General features: G+C 50.1%; 1 long non-coding RNA gene across 1 annotated transcript; it reads left to right on the top strand.

The window, feature by feature from the left end:
• Positions 1-2521: 2521 nt before the first annotated feature.
• LOC120600204 (uncharacterized) lies at positions 2522-7788 on the top strand. Its single transcript, XR_005652141.1, has 2 exons — positions 2522-4347; positions 5055-7788. It is a non-coding gene; the product is annotated as an uncharacterized LOC120600204 (long non-coding RNA).
• Positions 7789-9156: the final 1368 nt, after the last annotated feature.

Genomic DNA, 9156 nt, shown 5'->3' with positions numbered 1-9156 from the left:
CCCTGCCCCGACCTGTCGAAGCCTGGCTCCCCTCGAGGGCACCCCACGGTTGTGGCAGTCTCGGAGCTCGTAGTAGGCACAACGCTGTCCAGACACAGACACAGGTGCCTTCTTTCTTGGTGTCTTATTTTTCAGAGTGCAGGGATCTTTCTAGAAACCCCTGGCCACCTTCCCTGTGGGTCTGAATCAGTCATAAATCAGTCTCCGGGAGGAGGGATGCCCGAGACACCTGGTCTACCCGCTAGGGCCAGGGCAGCGTCCAGCTCTCCTCGGAGCCCCAGAGTGTGGCAGAAAGTGGGGCAGAGCCTTGGGACGGACAGCGTGGAGAAATGGATGCCATGCACGCGGTCCGCTATGGCATATATTATTCTATCATTTAAAAAATTACATTGATTTTTTAAAAAATTGAAAATGACCCTTCTTGTGGGTAGAACTGCAGTTGGGGGTTTTGATGGGAGCTGTGCTGAGCTCTGTGTATAAAACCTCCTTGCTCTTAATGAAAAACAATCATGGCCTCAGCAGGAACAAAATCTGTCCTGTTTCTGCTTCTTTTATCTCTGGGAACATCGGGAACCTAATGGGTCTCACCTGGCAGCCATGGGGCCTGGATTTCTTCAGAAGTGTCTGTCACGTGGGTCACAGGAACTGACCGGGGCTCCATGTCTTGGCTAATAAAGTCCTTTCTTAAGCTGTCACGGCTCAAAATTAAGTTCTGTCCTTAGCCGTGAGGAGTGCTAAGCTTCCATCAGACTTCTTAAACATTAAGGGCTTGGCCAAGACGAACGCGACGGTCTCGACAGTGACTTGGATGTCAGCATTGCGAACCTGGAGGGGGGGGACACCGCTTGGACGCACCTGGGTTTTCTGGAGTCTGGAAATGTTCTCAGCTTTCCTTTCGGGGAGCTCTAGCCCACTGCGGGGGAATCATTGGCTCCTTTGAGCTTGTCCAGTTAGTTGCTTAACTGTCCAAGGCCAGGGATGCAGATACGAAGACGGTGGAAGCAGCGCCTTCCATCAGAGAATACCCTCCACTTCGTATCGAGATACAAACTGACCCCGCAGCGTTTGCTGCTGGGATGTAAGCATAAGTGAATTTAAAGAAAAAGCAAAACAAAACCCACCACTTCGTTATTTTCACCAGGTCAAAGGTATCTTTAGCTTACTGTTCTAAAATGTGAAGTTGATCCCTGGCTTTTGAATTTACAGGGTTTTCTTCTTCTCCACTATGTCATGCGCTAGGCACTCAGGAACTTTAATATTCTGACTCAGAACAATAAATGGATGGAAGAATAAATGGACCATTACAAAGTCATACAGGTTATTGCCACTTGCTATTTAAAGAATTTATGAGTCAAGCCAGTCCAACCTCTCCACAGGGGCCATGTGGAAATATTTTATGGCGAGATATGTTCTTGGTTTGTCCGCTCAGCAAAATGTTCCTGAATGCACGACACCTACGTTTATCAGGTGCTCACACACGAACAGGTGGACACCACCTGGGCGTTCCACACGCCTTACGTGCTTATGGGTGAGCTTTTCACCATGACTCCTGAGCATGCAAATCTTGAAAATGGCGAATTGGGAGAAAGAACATAAAAGCAGAAAACTGTGAGTTACGCAGAGAGAAGTTAATGCAATAGAAACACTCCCGTGAACGTCGGAGTCCAAAAGTTTTAGGTTCAGGGTCTCTGCCCTGGAAGTCACTTCCCCTGTGTTCTTTGGGGTCCCCATCTATAAAATGGGCTCCTATGAGGATCAGCGATGAGGCATGTCAAGTGCCCGGTGCCAGGCCTGGTACAGTTCGTGGGCAACACAGGAAGCTGTGTTTAACGGTAACGAAATTAAATCGGGCACCATGTTTCAATGTCGCGTGAAGAGAGAGGCACTGTCAACTGGCTCCACAGTCCTGAATTCTCTGTAGGGATTGGAAAACCAGGTCTCCTTGTGCCTCGGTTTCCCTGAGCATGGAAAAACGGGTTTCCAGAAGTCTCCCCTGAGCTGCCACGAGGCTGGTCCCAAGAGGAGCCTTCTGTGTGCTGATCAGGTCCCATGAGTCCGGCTCCCCCAGGTGCACGTGACAAACCTTTGAGCGAGGCTAGCCTGACACAAAGGCCACCCTTGGCTACCAGGGACAATAGTGTCTTTGTCCTCAGGCCCTTCCGGAGCCCGGGGCTGCCAAGCGGACGGCAGCCTGTCCTGCTCTTCCTTCGGCCTCACTTTCCTTAGGAGCCACAGTGTTTGCGGGGGTCAGGCAGGAGCGTGTGCCTTTGGGGTCCTGGGGCCCCAGCCTGTGGGTTGCAGCTCCTTCTTCCCTATGTCATGCTGAAACGGTGGTCGCCAGTGAAATCGCGAGCAGGAGTGTGCCCCCTTCCCTCCAACGGAGATTGTTTTCTAACCAACTATAGAGGGTGGAATGGCGGCCCCCCAAAAGATGAGTCTAAGTGACCCCGGGTGGCTGTGGATGTGCCCTTATTCAGATGGGTCTCTGCAGTTGTAGATAAGTTGAGATCTTGGTGGCTTTAGGTTGGGTGTCCTTACAGAGAAAGGAGAGAGAGGTTTGGCACAGAGACACAGGGAAGGAAGCAGATGCAGGGGACACCTGGAGCCCCCAGAAACTGGAAGAGGCGGGAAGGCTCCTCCCTCCCCTAGAACGTCAGGAAGGAGCGTGGCTCCGCCAACCCCATGATTCCACCTCCGGAACCGTGGGAGAATACTTTTCCGTTGTCTTAAGCCCTCCAGTTTACGGGGGTCTGTTATGGCGGCCCCAGGAAACCCAGGGTGCGTGCTCCTGAGCCTACGTGTAACACAGCTCCTCTACCTGCCATGTAAAGTTCAAAGGTGTGCCTCACGTCCCCGGGGGCGTGCAGGAGGGTCATGCTGGCTCTTGGTTTTGCCTCAGAGTGGTTGAGCAGCTCTGGGGAGCAGTGGAACCCCTGCCGATGTCCTGGAGGCAGCTGCAGGTCACACCTTGGCACGAGACCAGGACCCAACAGAGGCCACCGTGGGAGGCAGGGCTGGCAGGCATGGTCTCTCCTAGGGTCAGTTATGCTCTCACATGTCAGCACTTTAGAAACGAGTGAGCTTTCTGAACTCGGAGGGTGGCAGTGACCGTTGTGTCCAGCTAAGTGAGACGATCGTCTCTGTGTGTTTCCTGACCCCTCCACGTAGGACCCTGTGTCGCTCATAGCTACGGCAGGTGGTTTGCCGAGAAAGACCCCCACATTTTTTCAGTAGTCTATGCTTACGGCCATTCAGGTGAGGACTGGTCATTTGGCCAACACTCTTCCTGTTATTTTGCTGTTTAGGGGAAATTTAACATGGGGAAGGACTTATCTAAATAAATGGACGATGACGCTGGTAACCAATCAGAGAGGTAGGCTGGATAGTAATCTATGCTTGCCGTACATTCTGGAAGCACTTACACAGAGCCTAACCATTTACAAAGTGTTTCCACAAACATTTGCCTACCTAAGCTTAACAACCCTGTGAGATAAATGTTTTCTGACACCAAATCTTATCAATATCCAATTTAAAACAAATGTTTTGTTTTTCCTTTGGAAGAGAGAAGTCCTAAAAGCTGCTTCCGGCTACTAAGGTGACTTCCTCGGGCACACAGGCCCTGTCGGGGTGGGAAGAGGGTGAGAGATGGACTTTTCAGCGAGGTGTGAAATGAGCAGATTTGTGATTCTCAAAGGGAGGTCACAGAACATTCTGGAGGCAGAGCTATAGGATGCCTGGCTGTGACAGGATGAACCCCTAATAAGGAGTTGAACTGAAACACTCCCCGCTTCATGGTCAAAAACTTTGGGGGGTAAGAGGAAATGTCAGGGTCTTTCAGCCAAGTCAAGGAGAAATGGGGGAGCTCCAGGCTCTAATGATCCGTCTGTCTCTCTCCTGTCTGGTCAGTCTCTGCCCACGGAGGCCAAGCGCAGGACGACCTTCTCTTCCATATTTACCACTGGGAAAACTGCTTTGCCCATTGGATTAGAGCTCTCTGCTTCTCATTCCTCACCTGATCCCCCCTTGCCACGTGGCTTTTAGTTTGTCCCTCATTAGCGCTTCATCCCTTTTACAGGTCTACCCTACCTCCAGCTTGTGCAGCTGGCAGCGGAGCAGCCTGGGGACATGTTGCTGACTTGCTAACCTACGTCCAGATCGACCTTGGACACTGACACACAGCTGCCTCGTAGGAGAAGCGCGGACTCTATTTGGTGAAACAAACCAGAAAGAAGTGTGATTGGATCGGCTGTTTTTACTCCTCCCCGCCAGAAGCCAAAAGGCCTCGGGTCATCCTTGGCCGTCCCAGATCTCCTCGGGTGAGCGCCGTGCTTCCCAGGGCATGTCGCAGTAAGTCCCCGCTTAATCCAGGCTGCTTTCCTAGGCTTGACGTCCTAGCTTGGTGACACGGGACAGAACGGAGGAGGGAGAGCATCGCCCCTAAGGGCACTTTGGCTCAGTCCACGGGACGGAGGGGCATGTTCGATGCACTCAGAATAAAGGCCTAACCTAAGACTCATCACTTCAACCCAATCAATATTCAGTATTTAACAGGGTTCTGGAAAATCTGTGGTAGCTAGAAGAAAATGAGTCCATATGGTCCCAGGTCCCAAGTAACTTACAATGGGAGAGACAGACCTGATCCTTTTACAGTCTCATTTAAGGGATTATGTCTTACAATGGCAGTGCCAAAGGCAGAGGCATATAGAAAAAGAAGAGGCGAAAGACAGGCTTGGGCGGGGGGCGGAGGGAGGGTGCTACAGAACTTAACAGGCCGCGTTTGCACTGTTCACTGTCCTACGCCGTGGGCTGAGCGCCTTGAAGTAAAATCTGCTTTCATATAGTGTATCTTCCTACACTCCTGTGCTTAATACGGTGTCTGAATGAATTAAGGGACTGGATAATTGTTTGCTGAGCTAACGAAGGAATGAATAAATGAACAGATAAAGTGGAGATGAAAATAAAAGCATTCTGGACGAAGGAAGCTGGGAATGAGATTTCTAGAAGGCCTGGGGTGGCAGGCTTTAAAGCTTAAACTTATTTCTGTCATCGTGTAGTTTTCAAGCAAAGGAGTGAGGAGTTTGAAGAGGATTCTGCCAGCAGCGTGAAGCGTGCCCTGGACGGGGGAAGATTTTGGGGCAGAGAAATTCAGATATGGGGAGCTTCGCCTCTCCAGACGGAGTGAAATATTTTAAAAATATCTAAGGTCGGGTGATAACTTTTGCAGATCTGGCTTCTTGGCCCGAAGTGTCCCCAGGTTGGGAATGGTGCCGTGGTACCAGCTCAGGGCCACTGGCTGACTGCCAGAGCTCAGTTAGGAAATTGTGCCTGTAGGGTAACCTACATTTTCCGTAATTTCCCTGCTGGAAACTTCGCCAGATGGCCTATGTCAGGAGAATCTGTCGTGCCCTGCAAGGCTGTCTTTTACTCTTCGTCACCAAATGAGAAAGTAGTGTCTTCCTGACGTGTCCCTGACTGACCAAAGTGTGAAGCACAAGGGCCAGGGTGGATAGGGCCACCGAAGAGTCCAGAGAGTAAGAAGTAAGGGCCTCCCGGCACAGCCTTAGATGCTTAACTGACCCTGACGCTTCGTGAAGTTCAAAGGCATGGTTCAGACCGATCTCCTGTTTCTTTCGCTGCCGTGGGGAAAATGTTGGGCCGAAATTTCGGCTAAGACTATCGCTTGCCTCCTGAGGTCTTTCCTTCAGGGACCCCCAGTCCTCTTAGTGTCGCCGACTTCCCACGCTTTCCTCGAGATGACTCCTAATATTGCACTAAGGGCTGTGAAGAACGTGTGGCCAGAGGGGCCAGTAATAGTGTCCCCAGCTTGGGTTAGCCCTGTTGGGGAAGATGTATCAGTGCCCAGGCAGGCGTGAGCGAGCCGTTGATGTCGCATCACGCCAGAGGCGGACACGTGCAACGGCAGCTTCAGAATCAGGCTCCAACAGGGACTCAGCTGAGCAGCCCGAAGGAACCAGCGTCTTGCTGTGGATGCCAGGACTTAGGAATCCTCGGTCTCCATCCCTAGGCCACCTGATATGTGTGGACTTTACGTAACACCCGTCGAGGCTTCTATCCACCGAGTGAGATGCGACCACAGACAGGTGAACTGTAAATGCTCGTCAAGCTAGGGGCTCATTCAAGGTGTTTCTGAGAGGTCTGTAGAGAGAGTCTGTCTGAGGAAGGCAGCAGGTGTGCCGTTGAAGGCAAGGGCAGCAGTGTCCTCTCTGCTGTCCCACCATCCCGCCCTGTCCTCTGATTGTCATACACACATTACTTCCAAGGAGGCATCCTTCAAGGAAGGACATTTGATCCTTTTCATCCTTTCTTCCTACTTGCTGGCTGGAGGTGGAGGACATTGGAATAATGGCCAAGCAGCACGACAGAAGGGACCTATGTCTCTGATGACGAGAGGTGAGACCACCTGCATCCACATCGCTTAGCCGTCAGGACTGAGATCTAAGACCTCCTGTGTTAACATGACTTACTATTTATCTAGGAAACTCTTGTTCAGGAAGATAAGACTGTAAACCAATAAATAACTTTACTGTTTGCTTCAGGGAATTCATAAAGAATAATTACTGGCTCATCTTGGCAAACAGTCTCCTTCTCAGGATGACAGATTGTTCACCTGGGCAAACAGTTCATTTATCAAATAACTATTTACTCATCCAGGCTCGAATCTTCAAGACTTGTGTCCGCTGGGCCTAAGCTACTACATCACAAACCTGGCCCGGTTCTTCTTAGATCTCAGCCTTGAGATACCCACCTTGAACGCTGAGCAGAGACTTTCACACCCTGAAGGCTCCGCCTGGACCTCCTCCTACCAACATGCCAAGTGACTTGGGGCTGGCTCTGGTCAAGGTGCTCTCGCCTACTGCAGCGGCTTTAATCATTTCAGCTTTGGTTCATCACAGCTTTTTTCTGGTGGTCTTCTGGAAGAGTCGACAGTGGACAATGACCATGGGGGCGTCGTACCGGCCCTGGACTTCATCCACATGAGAGGGATAGGACACTTTTATCGTGACACTTTTACTTTGGGGTTTTGGTCACTGGCGGCCAAACCTGGTCCCAGGACGCTTCTCCCCTGCCCCCTCCATCCCTCACTCGCCTTTATGCCCTACACAGCGTGTGACACATACTAAGAGGTCTGTTGCACACATGTTAAAAGGAAGAGAACTCGATCTTTTGCTTTAACTCAGTACTTTCTTGCAGATTTTGGACACCTGCCAATACAATTGTTTAAAAACAATCAAACATATCATAATATGTATCTAAACAAGTGCTGTTTCCTTCAAATTATTCATCTTGGAAATCTGTTCATGTATCTTGGTGATATTACTATTGCTTGAGACATATTCGAAAACCTCTTTTGTAATTACATCTTGATTTGCCATCCTCAGTGGTGACAATCATTTTCTATGTGTGATCAATGTTTTATTATGGATACTTTCAAATATAAACATAAGCGATCAGAATAATAAAATGCACAATTATCAACTTAGGCTCAATTTTATTTCATCTAGGCCCTTACTCTTCCCTTTCTCCATCTGCATTATTTTGAAGCCAATCCAGACATCACATCATTTCACCCAAAAATATTTTAGCTGTCCTAAAAGATAAAACTTCTTCAAAAAATATTAGACATAATGCTGTTATATCACCTAAAAAATTAATAGTAATTTCAGTTAATATCATTATGTGCTCAGTGTTTAAACTTCACCGTTTGATGAAAAAAATTACTATTTTATTTGTTAGAATCAAAATAGAAATAAAGTTCATATATTGCAATTGATCGATGTCTCAGGTCTTTTTTTAAATATTTAATTGGAGTATAACATATATAGAAGAAAGCATACAAATCATGAGTGTATGGCTCAGTGAATTTCCCAGTCTTTTAATCTATAGGTTGGTCCTTACCCTCTTTCTTCCTTTGGGATTTATTTGACAATATGTTTGTTACGTAGAGTTTCCCACAATCCTTACTTGTTTCTCCATGGTATCATTTGGCATGTTCCTCTGTTCTCTATTTCCTGTGACTTGGTGATTACATTTAGAGGCTTATCAGGTCAGGTCAGCTTTTGGCAAGACCATGTCATAGGTGCTACCGTTTACTCCTCTCAGTAGGTTCATCGTTCCTGGGTTGTCTCTTTCTCAAAGCATGTTTTGAAGGTGGTTGTGACGTTAACAGGCAAAAGCCAGTCTGAGCTGTGTCTAGAGAGTGAGTAGTGTGGGTGATATAGTTGCAAAGAGATGGTTTGAGTTGAAAAGGTGTGATCAAGTAATGAATGGTTTTCTTGTGAAGCTGGTAAACTGGCCCTGCAGGAAATTCTCAAACAGTTCCAAAAATACTGTGCAGTGGCAGCATCCAATGAACAGCCACCCAGGGTGACTAACGCGAACGGAACAACAGTGACATTGATGGAGAAATTGTATGTTAGTTATAAAACCAGCTTTGCAGTGTGGGTGGCGGTGCGTGGTGCCCCTCTCTAGTCATCAGCTCCTATCATTAAGGACCCTTAACTGTCTCAGGGTGCATCACCCTTATGTTTAAAATTGGAGCTGGAACTGCGGCTCTCTAGCTGAAATGCAGCCCTCATCCCCGCACACGGCAGACCCTGGCTCCTGTCTCAGCGCCACTCCACAGCCTGGACTTGATGACAGGATGCTGCTGGGTCCCACCCAGGCCCTCCCCAGCTCCGGCGTTTGCCTCATCGGCATTTCTACGCGAGAATGCGGTCAGGGCACTGCAGGGGCAGCCCGCTGCTTCTGAGCAGTCAACAAAAAATGAGGAAGCACGGGGGACCCGCCAGCGCCGACCGGCCTGGGGACAGGGCCTCAGAGCATGCGCCTAGCGGGAAGGCCCCGGCTACCCTGACACCGCGCGGACCGCCAGCGCCAATTCAGCTGGACGACTTGCGGCCCTCGCGCGCGCGAGCCCCTTTGTGCCTGGCCCCGCCCCTCGCCGTGGCCCCGCCCCGTGACGCAAAGTGGGCGGGGCCCACGGCCTTCGGCAACTCCGGCCGCACTTCAGACCCGACCCCTGACGGAGCTCCTCCCACGCCCGCCAGCCCCGACTTGGCGCCTGCGCAGCTCGGCCCGTCCCCCGCCTGCCGCCCCTCCCCCTCCCTAGCAACCGTCGTCGCGCCGGCCCCCGCC

The sequence above is a fragment of the Pteropus medius genome, unplaced genomic scaffold (assembly GCF_902729225.1).
Source record: "Pteropus medius unplaced genomic scaffold, Ma_sr-lr_union100, whole genome shotgun sequence".
NCBI classification, from domain to species: Eukaryota; Metazoa; Chordata; class Mammalia; order Chiroptera; family Pteropodidae; genus Pteropus; species Pteropus medius.
This window is presented reverse-complemented; position numbering and strand designations above follow the sequence as displayed.